Raw genomic sequence first — 18409 nt, 5'->3', positions numbered from 1 at the left:
TCTGACAACGTTTAGTGCACAATTTTTTAACAGATTCCAAAAGTTTTTATGTGCTGCTGAGTATTGAACCTGTGCTCCATTTATCATGTTGATTTTTTACAAACGCCTTACGACATTGCACCACAGCATGCTTTGCACATACAATGTTTTTAGAGACATTTTAACTTAAGTTAGGTGCACATACACATTTTGTAGGAATGTTGCTCAAAACGGTCGATACATGAAACAACAACGCGTTTTTATAAAATCATCCACCCTTGTTAACAATTTTTCCAACAACATCTGTGTATGATAATGACAACATTGGTATATGATATTGCAACTCCTATTTTTATCATATATCCATTAGCCGATTTGACTTTTTTCAAACTAACCCAGCTATGTAAACTGTGTCAATAATCGCAAGTGCACATTTTCTGCAAAATCCATGGTTGTAATACTTAAGATTAGCGTCTAACCGAATTTATCACATTTTTGGCTGTTTCTGGTGTTACCACCAGATGTAAATTTCCAAAGCGCTTATAATAGTTGTTGTTGTACCAGTGTGTTGTACAATGTCGAGGCGGCAGCCCTTGCCGATGGAGAACTCCATCGGGTCAATCCGGTGCGTACAACCGGCTGCCATGGTTATAATAGTGAGCCCATGTTGCGTATAAGTGATATTTTCTCACTGCAAAAATAGTTACCAACAAGTATACGCACACTTGTACAACCATCAAGCAAGGCTACACCTTCAGATAACACTGCGAAACACAAAAACCAATTACAAGAAAATAAAAATGGATCATGTCAGAGTAGGTAAACACACGGCACACAATTATGTCTTCGACTTGGTAGTTATATTTTAAGGTAAACTAAATACAATAAACATAATTTATATCCTTCTGTTTACAAAATTTCCTAAACTTTCACCACTACTATGGTTCAAGGTATTATAATACAGTGCAATTGTTTGTAACATCCAGAAGAAAGAGTCATAAATCCATCGATAATTATAACGATCGACTCAGAATCACTTTCTGATTCTATCTATGTGCGTCTGTCTGTCCATGTTAAATTATATTGAAATTTAATTTCAGATTCAGATTTAAATTAACTCCCATATTTATGCTCGTCCGATTTAGATTAATATTGCAATATTTGGCCGGAACGATTTTTTTCATAGAAAAAGTTGAGTAAAATCGGTTTAGATTTGGATATAGCTCCCGTATGTTTAGGGTTTTTTAATAGGGGCTTGACAACTTTGAAATGAATTTGTGAAAGAACTTCTACATGTACCATCGAACTGTTACACAATAACATTTCCATTATCTTTTTTTTTGGCTCAGTGGGTTCGTCAATAAGAAAAATATGCGTCATTGGTTAGGTGAAAATCCACGTCTGCTTCACGAACCAACACAACACATAAAATCGAAAAAAACTAGCAAAAAATATTCTATTTGAGAACGGATAGATATAACTCTTTGAAATTTGAAAGTGGTTAGAGCTGAGGCGTTATCGTGTGCCATCATGTGCAAAATTCCAAGGGCCTAGGGCCTGCTTTTTATAGACGAGTCTGAACGGTGTGCAGCAGTGCGACACCTCTTTGGGGTGAAGTTTTAACATGACTTCTATGCATGACATAGTACCTCAGAAATGTCGCCAGCATTAGAAGGGGATAACCATCGTTGAAAATTTTTTCTTGCCAGGATTCAAAACCAGGCGTTCAGCGTCATAAGCGGACATGCTAACCTCTCTGCTAAGGTGGTCTCCACAGATTGCTGGTGTAGCACGTATAAATGGGTTCAGATTTACATATATAGATCGCGTATATATTTATCACCCGATTTAAATTTTTAGATCTTTTGGAAGTGGATTTTTGAACCCATCTTCCCAAAATTTTGCACAATGTCTTTTTTCTAGCTTCCATTATGCATTTGTTGTTTGAACGAAATCGGTTTAGTATACATATAGCTCCCATATATACAATATATTGGAACAATATGATGATGTTTTAATCGATTATATTTATGGATTATACACTTGTAATATAATTTTGCTGAAATTTGCCATGTTTGCTTATGAATGTCATTTAAAAAATCATTTAAAAGTGTCCTATTTGTCTTGGAATAACTCATATGTGTCTAGGTTCATAAGTTATTTTCTATTTCAAAGTACTTTAGAGTATATACCAAAAGTCCTTTAAGTGAAAGGAAACATGATATCCTTTTAAAACAAAATAAAAACAAAAAACAAAAGAGGTAGGTGGCAATGAGGAAAAAAAGAACCAAAAATGCAATGAAACAACATACCCTGAAATATTTGTAATAGTTGCATACTTGCCAACCGAAACTAAAATCATACTTTAAGATACTGCTGTACGCCAGTCTTCATACCTCCATGTTGGCAGCTTTGTTTACAAAACAAGGGTCACCCCTAAAAGCATATGCTGCAGCAGCACTACCACTGCCACCATACCCCACTACTAATAGGACTTGCAATAAAACAAGTTGGGCTCTTTAGTTTTTCCTACTCCTTGATTCAAGTAGACGTTCCAGTTACTCAAAGATGATAAAGTTTCCCCTTAACAAGTTTGTTTTCTTTTTGCCACTTTCTTCCCAAGAGTTTTTCCTGGGGGTTATACGCTAGACTTGTGGTAGGAAAAGGTACTGCATAGATAACAAAGATAAAAATGCATAGGCAAGCAGAAATAGAAATTGCTCTTCAAAAGAAGCAAAAAAGATAAATAAAAACAATACTCATTAGATGCCTTTAAGAGTTATAAAAACAAAAAATTCACAAAAAACTAGCTTTTCACTAAAATTTGTAATCTAAAATCAACTTTTAACAACCATATATAAGCCACATATCCTTTGTAGAGATTTACAGAGCAAGGCTTTGGATTTTGTTGGGGTAGTTGAAAAAATTCCATAGATTTGATGGATTTTTCTTTTCGTTAGCCAGCAATTTGCCCCAATTGCCGATGGGTCTTTTGTTGCGGGTTTTTTGTTTGTGTTGTGCTCACTCCCTCTTCCCCCGTACTATGTGTATATGCCAATTCAGCTGCATATGTAGAGCCTCCTGTTGTGGTTTGGCTCTTTATTAAATTTTGCAATATTTTGTTTCTCCCTCTTTAGTTTTGGTTTCATTTAGGTTAGCTATAGCTAGTTATCGCCTTTCTCTGCCCACTCCGCACTTACCGACACTACGCTGCCCCATGTCTTTGAATTTCAAGAACTTAAAGTTTGTTGTGGGCCTTCCTCCACCGTACATTTTCCATGTTTTTCCTACAAAGTTACATTGTTATTTGAGCTCTACTATGAAAAACAGAAACAAAAAAAAATATCAGAAAACGGAAAACGGAAAATATGCTGAAACGTTGACTTTGGTTATTGAAAGTTTTCAGTGTGCTCGTTCTTTATTAAAAATCATAAATACTCTCAAAAAAGAAAGTTTGTGGAGATGATGGCTGCATTAAAGGCAGAGGGGGAGAAAAGTTTTCCAGAAAAGAGCAATTTATTTCAGTTTATTTGCATCTTTCATGCAAAATAACCTACAATGTAAATTCACAAAAGTAACTTTGTAACATTACAAAAACGGCATATTATTGTCATACGCCAAGAAAGTTTTTTTTTTAAACATGTTTAAGTCCTTCCATCTCCAGCTTTTTCTCCATCATTGAATGCTTATTTAAGCAGGCCCGGGAAAACACTTGTTATAGCCTGTAGGACCAATGCTTGTTTCAATTTGGAAATTTTTACAATTTAAAAATTTTTCTAAAGCATTGACCAATGCCATTTGGATTTAAGAAGTATGAGTGAAAAGTTGAAAAGAAATTGATTTAATAAAATTTGTCTACAATGGAAAAGATACAAAAGGCTACACAAAACTCAGCAAAATATGTGGGAAACGGGAAGTCAAAAATATTGGAAAATTGCTCACAATAATCGTTTGGTAGCAACCACAATAATAAGTGTTCAAGTGGCAATTTTGCCTCTGTTAAAGTGTTTTTTTTTTTTTGCTTAATAACAGTGATGGGCAAAAACACACACACTATTGCACATTATTGTGTACGTACACAACAAAATAGCGCCACGGTAGCCCATGGGCTTGAAACTGTGTTAGTGTGCCTGCCCCTGCTTTATTGGCTTGAGTGATTGTTGATGTGCCCATGCTGCGTATAAGTGATATTTTTACTGCACAAGTAGTTTCCAACAAGTATACGCACACTTGTTCCACCATTATGCTAGAGTGCAACCATAAAGCTATGAAAATTTAATGGGTTATGGAGGTAAATATTTAAGGCATTTAAAGAGATGACAGAATTTTTCTTAATATTGGATATTTATGTTATAGTTCGGCTTAAGATTTTAGATATTCAGTGGTGGAAGTTTTTGGCATTATTGTGAAACATTTTAACCCTAAAGCGAAGCAATGAACCATGTCTCATAGATTTCTTACTCCAAAAGGTAGATCAAAGTATTTCGCAGATATGTCCGGCCTACAGCTTTACATACGTAACCCTCCCTGCTACCAAAAACCCCAAACTGACATTTGAAACGATCTTCACAATATAGGTATCAAATAAAACGCCTTTGAACGAAGACGAATCTGAAGTTAAAATTTGGCGCCATGTCTCTGGGGGCCACACCACACCCAAAAGTAAGCTCAAACAAAAGGTCTTAGGGAGGAGAGTAAGAATCCGATCTCCAAATTTGGCGCCAAATATTTGGAGGGCTGCCCCATCGCTAAAAGCACTCTCAAACGACTGAAGTAAAAGGTTTTAGAGAGTAAAGTATGAGTCAGATTTCTAAATGCAGGCCATGTCTGGAGGCCGTTCCGGCAGACGGATGGACAGACAGAAGGACGGACAGACGGTCGGACAGTCTGACGGACGGACAGACGGACGGACAGACGGACGGACAGACGGACGGACAGACGGACGGACAGACGGACGGACAGACGAACGGACAGACAGACGGACGGACAGGCGGAAGGACAGACGGTCCGACAGTCTGACGGACGGACAGGCGGAAGGACAGTCTGACGGACGGACAGACGGACGAACGGATGGACAGTCTGACAGACAGACGGACGGACGGACGGGCAAACAGAAGAACAGACGGACGGACAGACGGATGGACAGTCTGACAGACAGACGGACGGACAGACAGAAGGACAGACAGACGAAATCACGACAGTGTTCGAACGAATAAAAATATCCGCTTGAAAATTTGCACGGATATTTCTTATCGATGTAGGTCGTTGGGGAATGCAAATGGGCCATATCGGCTTAGATTTGGATATAGCTCCCATATAAACCGATCTCCAGTTTTGACTTTTTGAGACCTAGAGACCTCAATTTGCATCCGATTTGGCAAAAGAACTTGGATTCTGACTGCCAATACCAGTGCCAAGTATGATCTGAATCGGTCAATAAACTGATATAGCCCCATAAAACCAATTCCCGAACTTCTTGAGGCCCTAAAAGCCTTGTTTTTTTTATCCGATTTAGCTGCACTTGGCAAAATGGACTTTTGTTTTGACTTCCAAAATCTGCGCCGGTTATGACCCGAATCGGTCAATAAACTGATATACTCCGATTCACGGATTTGACCTCTTGAGCCGCTAAAAGACTTAGTTTTCATCCGATTTAAAACAAGGAGTTTTGTTCAGGCTCCCATCATCATTCGCGAGTATGATCTGAATCGGTCAATAAACTGATATAGCCCCCATAAATCCTATTCCCGGATTTCACTTCTTGAGCCCCTAGAAGCCTCAGTTTTCATCCGCTGAAATTTAGCACAAGGACTTTTGTTCTGACTTCCTACATCATTGCCGAGTATGATCGGAATCGGTCAATAAACTGATATAGCCCCCATAAATCCGATTCCCGGATTTCACTTCTTGAGCCCTTTGAAGTCCCAATTTTTCATCTAATTTGGCTGAAATTTGGCACAAAGATCCGAATCTACCTATATACCGATATAGACCCCTTAAATACCGATTCCACGGTTATGACTACTTGAGACTAATTTCCGATTTGGTTGTTGTAAAATAATTAAATTGAGAACTGAGTAAGTAAAGATACATTTTAGCGGAATCCATGGTGGTGGGTAACCAAGATTCGACCCGGACAAACTTAGTACGTTTTTACCTCTATTGCCGTGTCACTATGCTATGCAATAGCATACCTATGTATGCTATTGCACCTGTGCTTCAACATTTTCAAACATTTCAACAGTCTGCAAACATTTTTCATTATTATGTTACCAATAAACTCTCTTAGAACTATTTTGATGTCCTAATGAGGATAGCTTTCATACTTCTCGATTTGATTATGTCCGTTCGCCCCTTCATCATTCTATAGAGTGTGTTATTTTCCTCACCTCTTTGGAGCGAATAATATTCGACCAGTCTGAATTTAAGAAGTTTTAAAATTTTCTATTTCCGATTTTGAATCATTATAATTTGAAAAATGATTCCTTTTCGATTTTATGTAATTATATATAAAGCAAGATTTAATTAACTTGGTGGTAAGTTTCGACCAAAACTTTTGAGCATCCTATCTCTACAGAGTTAATGAAATTAATTAAAGCACTTTCATCAACTGGCTTTTGCCAATGTGGTTGGCTACAGTGGAATGCCACAAACCGACTCCCATAAAAAGTTTACTCATGCAAACAGTCTAGTTTGGCCCAAAAAAGCCTGTTTCTCTCCCTGTTTGGTAGTCGCTGGTTGCTCTCTTAACTATTTCTGTGATCCTATGCCGGCACATCAACAATGCTCTTCATTGCTTTTTTTCACTCAAGAATTGTTGTGGTTTCTAGTCAAAGATTTTGTAAGTGAGAGAGAGCACCACCATCACTGACATACAGCGAAACCTATTCAGTATTGGCTCTGTGTGTATATATGTAGCTGAGTGTAGTTGAGCATTGTGTGGTTTTGTTTGTAGTTGTTGTTTTGTTTTTTTCCCCTACTTCTGTAATTGTTGTAGTTGTTTTAGTTTTTTATTTACTTCTCATGCCAGTGTCAACTTTTGTTTTAACTATTTTTGCCATAGTTAGTCAGGAACATAGAACACAGTAGAATGAATAGAACATAGAGAGAGAAAAAACCATAATGGAACATGAATGAGTAGATGAACTCGTGACAACAACAGCTGTAGCTGTTACAGTTCCTGTGGCTATGGCTATGGCTGTTGCTGATGCTACTGCTGCAGTTATTATGTCAATTGCATACAAACATAAAACACAGATGCTGATGCACTTAGTCTCTTGCCCAAACACCAAAGCACACACACACACACGCAGACGCAGACGCTCTTTAAGGCACTTAGGCAGTTGACTATGATGTTGTAGTGCGGGTCACTGTGCCTAAGTGTTTCCGGTTTATGGTTTTTGTCTTGTGTTTTAATCTCAGACTGTAAAGTTAAAAGTGCTGCAAAAACATTTTCTTTGCCAAGCAAGCAAAATGGAGTAGAGTAGCATTTTTTTCACTGAAAGTGGTAATGCCAGTCCATTCATATCTTCATTACCTTGTGAATGTCAGTTATTTAAATCAATTTTTTTTTTTATCAAAAAAGAAGAAATGGATGTGTACCTGTCGAAAGCCTAATTGTTGTCCATGCAATCTACCCCTCAAAAAAAAAAAACCAAACGAAAATGTTAATGAAAGTCTATTGTATGAGAATTAATAGCATTATTTGCCACTTTTTCAGAACAAAAACAACAACCAGTAATACAAAAAATGGCATAATCCCATTTTGGGCCGCAAAACATGAATGTGGGAATATGAGGCATTCCATCATAAATTTACTTAGAGATTAAAAATTAAAATCCCCATGCTGTTTAAGGCATACTTAAGTAATGCTTGAAAATTGATAATAAGGTATATGCAAATAAAACAAGTAAAAGCGTGCTAAGTTCGGATGGGCCGAATCTTAAATACCCTCCACCATGGATCCCATTTCGTACTTGGCACAGTTGTTGAAAGTCATAACAGAACACCGTGTGCAAAAATTCTGCCAAATCGGACACATATTGCGGCTTGTAAGGGCTCAAGAAGTCAAATCAGGAGAACGGTTTATATGGGAGCTATATCACGTCATAGACCGATTCTGGCCGTACTTGGCACAGTTTTTGGTAATCATAACGGAACACTATGTGCACAATTTCAGCCAAATCGGACGAAAATGGCTTTTAAGAGCTCAAAAAGTCAAATCGGGTGATCGGTTTATATGAGAGCTATATCCAAATCTGAACCAATATGGCCCATTTGCAATCCCCTAAGGCCCACATCAATATAAAGTATCTGCGCAAAATTTCAAACGGCTAGCTTTACGCGTTCGACCGCTATCGTGATTTCGACAGACGTATGGACAGACGGACGGACTTGGCCAGATCGACTCAGAACAGGCGATCAAGAATATATATACTTAATGGGATCTTAGACGAATATTTCGAGGTATTACAAACGGAATGTCTAGATTAGTATACCCCCATTCTATGGTGGAGGGCATACAAATTTACATAAAACAAGCAAAAACGTATTAAGCTCGTCAAAATTTATTATAACACTACTATATCCATATTGGAGGCCACCGTGGCGCAGAGGTTAGCATGTACGTCTATGACGCTGAACGTCAAGTTCGAATCCTGGCGAGGCCATCAGAATTTTTTTTTTTTCAGCGGTGGTTTTCCCCTCCTAACGCTGGCAACATTTGTGAGGTACTATGCCATGTAAAACTTCTCCCCAAAGAGGCGTCGCACTGCGGCACGCCGTTCGGACTCGGCTAATAAATTAGGCCCCTTATCATTGAGCTTAAAACTTGAATCGGACTGCACTCATTGTTATATGAGAAGTTTGCCCCCGTTCCTTAGTGGAATGTGCGTGGCCAAAATTTGCAATTTTTATATCCATATAAGATTTTCTTTCTCGAGGTTACTTTTTTAGTATTTAGAGCGCACAACAAGCCTATTACTGGCTTAAGGGTATGTCCATAGGGGTATGGGGCGGATTAATATCTGCACCCTCTTTTCAACCTAACCTCTACATCGATATATCCAAATATAGTCCGATCTTAATCGTATTTGGTTCAGGTACCGAGAAGCTCTATGAAGTAAAAGTTCGAAATTTTAGCGAAATCGGGTAATAAGTTCGCCGTTCACGTGATTAAGCCCTAATTCAGATGATCGATCTATACGAAGCTATATCTAAATATGGTACGATCTGGACCATATTTGGATTGGGTTACCAAAATCGGCAGATCGTCTATATAGCAGCTTTATCCAAATATGTTCCGATCTTGACCATTTTTGGTTCGGATATCGACGGGCCTAATAAAACTCACTGTTCTGAATTTCAGCGAAATCCGGTAATAAATACACCTGTGATAGGGTAAAGTCGCTAAATTGGCATATCGATCTATATGGCTGCTATTTGTAAACATGGTCCGATATACACCATATTCGGGTCAAATGTCGAGACTCCTAGTGCAACTCACTATTTCAAATTTCAGCAAAATCGGAGAATAAATGTGCCTTTTATGGTCTTTAGGCCCTAAAGCTGAAGATGGCAGCTACATCTAAATATAGCCCCAGCTGGACCATATTCGGAACAGATGTTGGGAGTCTGGAAACAACTCACTATTCTAAATTTCAGAAAAGTCGGGTAAAAAATGCGCCTGTTATTTGTTAAAGACACAAATCGGCAGTTTGGTCTATATGCAGCTATATCCAAGTATGTTCCGATCTGGACCATTTTCGTTTCGGATAGCAGCGGTCCTAATAAAACTCACTGTTTTGAATTTCAGCGAAAACCGGTAATAAATTCACGTGTTATAGGCTTAAGACCCTCAATTGGCATATCGGTCTATATGGCAACTATATCTATATATGGTCCGATATACACCATATTCGGGTCGGATGTCGAGACCTCTAATGCAACTCACTGTTTCAAATTTCAGCAAAATCGAAGAATAAATGCGCCTTTTATGATCCTTAGGCCCTAAACCTAAAGATCGGTCACTAGCTGCAGCTGTCGCTATATCTAAAAATATAGCCCCATCTGGACCATATTCGGAACAGATGTTGAAACAACTCACTATTCCAAATTTCAGCGAAGTCGGGTAATAAAAACGCCTGTTATAGGCCTAGACCCAAAATCGGCACATCGGTCTATATGATACCTATATCCAATTATGTACCGATCTGGACCATTTTTGGTTCCGATATAGGCGGGACTAATAAAACTCACTATGCCAAATTTCAGCAGAATCGGGTAATAAATACGCCTGTTATAGGCTTAAAACCATAAATTGCCAGATCGGTCTATTGGGCAGCTATATACAAATATAGTCCGATTTGGCACATTCAAGAACTTAACCTGCGTTTAAAAGAAATACGAGCCTGTGCAAAATGTAAACTCAATATCTAAATATTTAAAGACTGTAGCGTGACTACAACTGACGGACACACGGACGGACAGACGGAAAGACACAAGGACATTGTTAAATAGTCTTAGAATTTTACAACGATCCGAAATATATGTACTTTGTAGGGTCGAAAATTGATATTTCTAGGTGTTACAAAACGGAATGACTGAATGAATATACCCCCGTTTTCGCAATAAATACGATACAAATGCAACATACCAAAAATCTCCAATCATTGAGCTCGTTTCAAAAGAGAAAATTTTTTTTTTTTTTTTTAATTTTTAAACAAATTTTTTTTTTAATTTTTCATTACGAAATTTCATCAAATTCGGACGTGGTAATCGAGGGTCAAAAAATACCTTAAGTTAAACCGAATTCAAAAAAAAGGTAATAAAATTTAACATTTCAAATTCAATTATTCCCTAAAAACCATTTTGGCTTTTCACTCACTCCGAGAAGGTTTAACTGACTGCTCATCTTTTTTTTCCTACTCTTAGGGTACATATATGACCCTTCTTTATGTATGAATATACATAGCAGAGTTTATGTACATTTAACATGTTAAACGGAAAGTCTATTTTCATATATGACCGAACAATTAAAAGGCCTTTTTTCCATTTATTTGTAGTGAATTGAATTTTATTAAAAATATTTTTTTGCAATTATTTTTGCCAGAGCAAAAGCCATGGCCACATTATTCGATTATAATTGTCGTGGCATGAAATTTGATGAGTACCGTCTATAAGTGTGTGTGTGTGTGTGTATGTTTGTGTGCATGTGGAGGTTAGCGTATGATTTTTCTTCCCCCTCCTGATGTGGTTGATATTGTTTATGCATTTTTATTGTTGCCATTGTCGATATGGATGTTGCTACAAATTTGCCCTACAAATTAATAGGAATGGAATAATATGTGCAAATTTTTTAATTAAGCGGAAATAAAATGCTCATAAAATTTAATAATTTTGCATTAAAATGTGGCTGTCACTTTTTTCTGATATTCCAAATGCAAATGAATTTAATTAATTAATTTGTTAAGATTTATTAAAAATTGCCATGATATGAAAAGGCAATACAGCACTGCAAATGGCAAGCAGTCATACTAAAAGGCCATTTAACCATATTGCAGGTTTTATAAAAGATATTTCAATAATTAAAAGCATGGAGAGCACCGGTGAACGTAGATGGTTAGCTTGACTGCCTACACTCATAGAAAAAAGTTTGCTGAAAATAGCAAACACTGTCTGCTGAATATTAGTAGTTAATTTTGCTGCTATTGTAGCAGTAGTTCTGCTACTACAGCAGTAGTACTGCAATTTCAGAGTAGCAGGCTTACAGCTGTTTTAGCAATCATTTTTGCTGTTTTAGCAAACATTTTTGCTGTTTTAGCAATCATTTTTGCTGTTTTAGCAAACATTTTTGCTGTTTTGAATAACAAATTTGGTTGAGTGTGTGACAATGAAAATGTAGGTTCAATTCCCGACGAGAACGCGAGAAAGCAAGCAAAAATATATTAAGTTCGCCCATATCGACTTTAGAAATCCACCAATCACAATCGATGTATATCCCATCCAATTTTTAACAAAATCAGATAAAAAGAAATTTATTGGGGGGATCGGCCTATAAACAGCTATATCGAGTTTTTTGATCTGCACCATATTTAGCACATACCCCAGACAAATTTTGCCCTGATAATTGGGCAATTTTAAGCCTGGCTCTGAATAAGCTTGCACGATTTTAATGTCATTATACCCTACACCACCACTGAGGTATTGGCTATTATAACTTTGTGTATTTGTTTGCAACGCTTAGAAGGAAAAGAGCTAGACCCAATGATAAGTATACCGATCGCCTTAGAATCACTTTCTGAATCGATTTACCTTTGTCCGTCTGTCTGTCCATGTATTATTGTAATAAAGTTACAGGTCGAATTTTTTGTCTGATTGTCATTAAATTTTGCAAAAGTCTCTTTTTTGGCCCAAAAACGAACGCTATTGATTTTGAACGAAATCGGTTCAGATTTAGATATAGCTCCTATGTATATCGTTTATCCGATATGGCCTTTTAAGGCTGTAGAAGCCACAATTTTTGGTCGGATCTTTACAAAATTGGGTACGAAGTGTTTTTTTTTTCAATGATCCAAAATGCTTGCAAAATTTTATTGAAATCGGTCCCGATTAAGATATAGCTCCCATATATTTCTTTCATCCGATATGTCCTTTTAAAGCTGTAGGAGCCACAATTTTGGTGCAATCTCTACCAAATTTGGCATGAAATGTTTCGTGTGACGTCCCAATATGTGTGCAAAATTTCATCTAAATCGGTTCAGATTTGGGTATAGCTTCCATATATAACTTTCGTCCGATTTGACCTATTAAGGCTGTAGAAGGCACAATTTTGGCCCGATCTTTACAAAATTTGGCATGAAGTGCTTTTTGTGACGTCCCAATATGTGGGCAAAATTTCGTCATAATCGGATCAGATTTATATACAGCTCCCATGTATATCTCTCATCCGATATGCTGTAGTAGCCACAATTTTGGTCCCATCCTTACAAAATTTGGCATGGAGCGTTTTATTCAACGTCTTCATATGTGTGCAAAGTTCCATAAAAATCGGACTCGATTTAGATATAGCTCTCACATATATTTTTCATCCGATATGGCCTTTTAAGGCTGCTGAAGCCACAATTTTGGTCCAATCTTTACAAAATCGTATAAGGTTCTATTTGATATTTCAATAGGTATGCAAAATTAAAGTCTGACTAAATTTTGATATATTGTAAGAGCTATCTATTAAAAGTATTACGTATACTCGTTAGTGTAGGGTATTATATAGTCGGCTCCGGGGGAATTTACTTACATCCTGGAAGTAAATTCCCCCCTCCGGGGGAATTTACTTACATCCTGGAAGTAAATTCCCCCCCCCCCCCCCCCCCCCCCCCCCCCCCTCCAAAAACATCACCGTATATACCGTATATGAAAGGAAGAATTTTTCTTTAATAAAATGATGTAAGCGACAAAATCCAAATTTTACAGGAGACGGTTTTTATAGAACAACTTTTTATATGTTCATGATTTGCCACTCAAATTTGGTATTTGATATCTTCTAAAGCATATTTACGATATCTTCTGTCTATATCCATCAAAAAACGAAAATAGAAAAAACTTCGCTAACATCGTTTTCGCGGGAAGGGCTCGATGTGTTTCATTCGTCTACTTAATGCCAATCCAAATTTCATTAGGATACCTCTTTCCCAATTCGAGCTGGAATTTTTTTAAGGCAACTTTATTCTTGGGTATTTTTCTACCCATTCGTCATTAATGGGTTAAGATCAGGGATACGAAATCGACAGGAGTCGAAGTTGGACTTTTGAGTCGGAGTTCGGTTCCGAGTTGAGCACGTCTGCCGCGACACCGAACCGCTGTACGACTCTGGCTTCATACTCCAACTCAAACTCCGACCCGGGTTGGGAATCGAGGGTCACACTCCCCAGCCATGGTTGAAATATCCAAGGATATTCTTGAAAAATTTTTGTTGTACTTCATAATATGGGTACCAATTTTTCCCCAAAACTCAATCATAATGCGACTAGAAAAAATTAAGTAAATTTTTCGATTTATACACTACAAGCCAAAGAAAATCGAATAGGGATACTTTTTGCCTAACTCAAGCAAGAATTTCTCCAAGACAACTCAATTTATGGGTATTTTTTCGGACATGCGGCATTATGTGGTTTTGAATATGTTTTTTGTATACACTTACATAGAATCTTAGATCAATATTTCGAGGTGGCTGCTAAGCCATAATGTTTCATTGGCCAAAATCATTTTCATCACTTCATTACATAACACAGCCATAATACCCCAAACGATTAAAAACTAACAAACATACCATGACTAGTTGATATGGGCGGCAAATATTAAAATGCACCATATGCAAATGTGCTCAGAGAGAGAGAGAGAATGTCAGTATAACATGGTGAGTTGTTTTCAAAGTTGACATAAGCATATTCTGGATATTTGGGGGTCATAACAACAGCATATACTGACACAAACACAACATTCAATGTTTATTCACCTGCACTCGAACATCAACATTTTATATCCTTAAATGTTTACTTTAGCCTATATCATATACTTTTTTGTTTGATTATTTTTCAAACCAAACATACAGAGGGAGAGTAAGAGAGGCAAAGTGAAAAAAATAAAAAAAAAGGAAAAATAAACAGATACATGAATACAAGCATAACAAGCAAAGATTTATGTTATTTTTGGCTAATTTTAAATAAATATTTTTCTGTTGTGATAACAACGTTAGCAGCAATAATAAAAACATCACAAAAATTAAAAAACAAAACAGCTTAATGAGATTTGAGAGAGTAAGAGGGACAGATAAACAAATGCCTGGCCGCCGGCAGTTACTCATGAAATAGATTTATTTAATTAATAAACAAATATTTTATTATGACATTCTCTTTTTTTTCTTGCTGCGCTGGCCACATTCAGTTTACAAGCCAACAAAAAAAAAAAAACAAAAATAAAAATAGAGCCCACAGTATATTTGCAAATTTATATTAAATTAAAAATAAATATTGCCATTTTGGGAAATTGAATTATATAAAAGCTTTGCACTTTTGCCATTGCTGTAGAATATGGTATTTTGTTGCTATTGTTGTTGTTGTCGTTGTTGGACAAAAAGAACATCTTTGTTAAGGACACTTGCCACAGCTTATCGTCGTTTGTTTGTATAAGCAATGTTTATAGAATTTCTAATGCATTTAATTAAAATGTAGACAAATAACAAGTAGAGAAAAAGAGAAAATGGAATGGAATAGAAGGGAAAGGAGAATGCTACCCAGCAAAAGTTATTTCACTAGACACTGTGCATACGTTCTGTGCCTTCCGGATGTACCCTACTTAATAGTTATGAAGGATATGATGTGCCGTAATCTACAGGCCTCAGATTTAGCTTCTACTACGCTGCTGAATTCCATTCCGGATATGTTGTAAGCCTTTTCAACTTTCCCCTTGTGTTTTCTTAACAAAGTCCCACAGAAGTCCCTGCCCTATAGTGTCCTTATGGCTTTAACCTTATTGAAGGGTCTTGTGCAAACCTTGTTTATGACAACCAGTTCGGTTGACCAACATGGTGGGATTACGTAAACGACTCGCTTAAGGACATACAGACTAAAGCGAGTCGTTTGGGCTTACGTGATCCGCGGAACCATCATATCAATATCCTCCTCAGGTCTAAAGGGGACAGTTCTAAAGACCACGTGGCAAATCTTATCCCAATCCGCCTATCTTCTGTTAAGCGGTGGGACCACTTCCGCAGTATTCTCACAAAAGCTGAAACTGAACAAAAAATTAAATATAGATAGCATCGATAGCGTCATCGATATTTTGCCAGCTCTTATCAGGAATGGATAACCACAACAGAAAACTTGTTTCGGATGCCCACGCCAGGATTCGAACCCAGATGTATGGCCTAATAAGCGGACATGTCAACCAAGGTGACTATCATAATAACAACGTCAAATCATCCTGGCATCAGAAGGACATTCAAGGTCAGCGAAAAGAAAAGTGGATCAATATCTGCAGAAACCAGACCATGGTCAGGGTTCACATTATTCACCACTGTAGCATTAACCTGGTTGCACGTGTCCGATATAGGTTCGTGCTCACAAGACTCATTTGATGAATTTCCTTAAACATCCAAGGCCAATTCACAATGCAATTGCACAATTCTTCCTCAGGGCCCTGGGCACTCACAGTGCGAAAAATTCCTCGTCATATTCTTTTGTCTGCTAAAAATGGGAAAGCAGATATTACTGCTTTTTCAGCAAACATTAGCAAACATTTCCTTCTGCTATTTCAACTAACAAAATCTGCACTTCTGAGTACACAAGTCTGTTAAAAAAATTGTATGGTACTTTTTATGATTGCCTGTTACTTGTATTGATTACTTTGGGTATTTTTTAGAAATTTTGTGGGAAAAGATAATTTTAATATGTGGAATATTACTGTAAAGAAGCTACCTGATTTATCCATTGGTATACATTGGCTGAGCTAGCTCGTATTTTTTGTTATTGCTCTACTAAAGTGGACATGACTGGCATGGCTTTTTGTATCTAAAGAAAAAAGGTTATGGAGAGTATAAATTCAGTGGTGATTATAAACTTCCACTGAGACACACATAAACGTATGTGTTCTATTTTTTCTGCAAGTCTCCGGTTTGCATCAGTCTCTACCAACCTGCCAATCTTTCAGTTTTTGGTTGAAAGATTGATATTATCCATCCATTGTTATCCATGTATGTACCATTGGATTGGTATTTCTTAACAAAAATCTTTAATAAACATATTGAAACAGACCAATGCCTCAGAAACAATATCCTAAATCCTCAAAAACAATCTTTCCCAACAACAGAGACCCATCATTAATTATTTGAAAATTTTACATCAACATTTTTCTCTGGGCTCACTCCTCACATTTGAACTGACAACAGGGACCGAAATAGATAAAGGCAACACCAAGTTACACCTAAGGCTTAAATATGATCTACATAAATAATATGTCAGTTTTGAGCCAATGTTTACCTACCGCATAGAGCAAATACAGACACACACACACAAAGTCTTAGTCAAGCAAAAACGTATACAAAGAAATCTTTGGGCCGGTGCAAAATGTTGGCATTTATCCTTTCGTTACAGCTGTAAAAATAAAATATGATTTTCACAACCACAAATTTACAATTTCATAGCAAATCCTTGAAAAATGTTCGAAAGCGACCAACAAGAACCGAAACGGCAACAACAATAACAAATGATGATGAATACAACAGGCCTTGTCGTTGTAATAAGAACAACAGCAACAGAGACAAAAACGAAAATATCTTAAACTTAATAAAAACATAGGCTCTCCAACACACAGTGAAACACAAACACAAACACACCGCAAGGCAGCCCTTATGCATGAGTCTACCACACACACACATAAACGTAACGTAAGCAAACACAAAGAAAACAATGATAAAACAAATATTTATTTTTCATTCATTCAGTCATGTGCGAATGTGTGTGTGTGTCTGTATGTTGATGTGTAGAAAAAAATGCTCATATCCTTAGCAAACAAACCATGGAGTACAATCCCCCTGCCCCTTTCTTTGACTCATTCTCTCGTCACCAAATGCAATGTGGGTTTTTGGGTTTTGATAACAATTTGTTTACAAATAAACATCTTATATGTCTTAAAATTGTATGTTTGTTTTAGCATTTCCTTTCCTTTACAATTTTTCTGCTCTCATTCTCTTCCTGGGCGGTTTGTAGGCGCAAATATCATATACATATGTATATGTGAAAGTTTGAGTATGAATGCCTTTCCTCTGAATGGGTATTGTAAAATAGTCCTCATTCATATCAGCCCCTTTAGGCGGTTACACCAGCGACTTGCTTGGGTTTTGTCCCTACTGTCCCCCTTTCTATGCACATGGACGGGAAGGCAACATGGCTATGAGAACATAAAAACATTATGTCCGGTACATAATGCTCTATTTCCTTAAGCCTAAAGACATTTTATAAGAAATTATAGGGATAGAAAGAAATCCACAATAGCATAGTGGAAGAGAAAAAAAATATGGGGATGAAACAATTTGGCCAAACCAAAACTGTATACCCTACAGTCAAACAGGCGGATAGTGACATAACAAAAGATATTGAAACATTGTTAAAAACTTCCAAAGAAAAAAAAAAGAGTGAAGAGCAAAAGGTATAATCACTAAACCAAATGATATGATTTTTGGGAAATGAAATGTTAAAACGTAGGCAAGAATCCATTTCCAAGAATAATTAGTGATAACAATTTTGGCGGTAACTAAAATGAGATTTCTAAAAGGTGGCAAAAATTGAAAAAAAAGAACCAACTCAACTAAGCGTATGAAGATTCTGAACGTCAGTTCCATAGATTAAGGTTTTATGGTTTGTAATGGTGTAAGGTT

The 18409-nt window shown here is 36.9% G+C and overlaps 1 protein-coding gene across 3 annotated transcripts in view; it reads right to left on the bottom strand.

The window, feature by feature from the left end:
• Nucleotides 1-18409, bottom strand: part of LOC106083163 (uncharacterized) — a 300046-nt gene that overhangs the window by 173317 nt on the left and 108320 nt on the right. The gene's annotated exons all lie outside the window — the stretch shown is intronic.

Source organism: Stomoxys calcitrans, chromosome 5 (assembly GCF_963082655.1).
Source record: "Stomoxys calcitrans chromosome 5, idStoCalc2.1, whole genome shotgun sequence".
Taxonomy (NCBI): domain Eukaryota; kingdom Metazoa; phylum Arthropoda; class Insecta; order Diptera; family Muscidae; genus Stomoxys; species Stomoxys calcitrans.
This window is presented reverse-complemented; position numbering and strand designations above follow the sequence as displayed.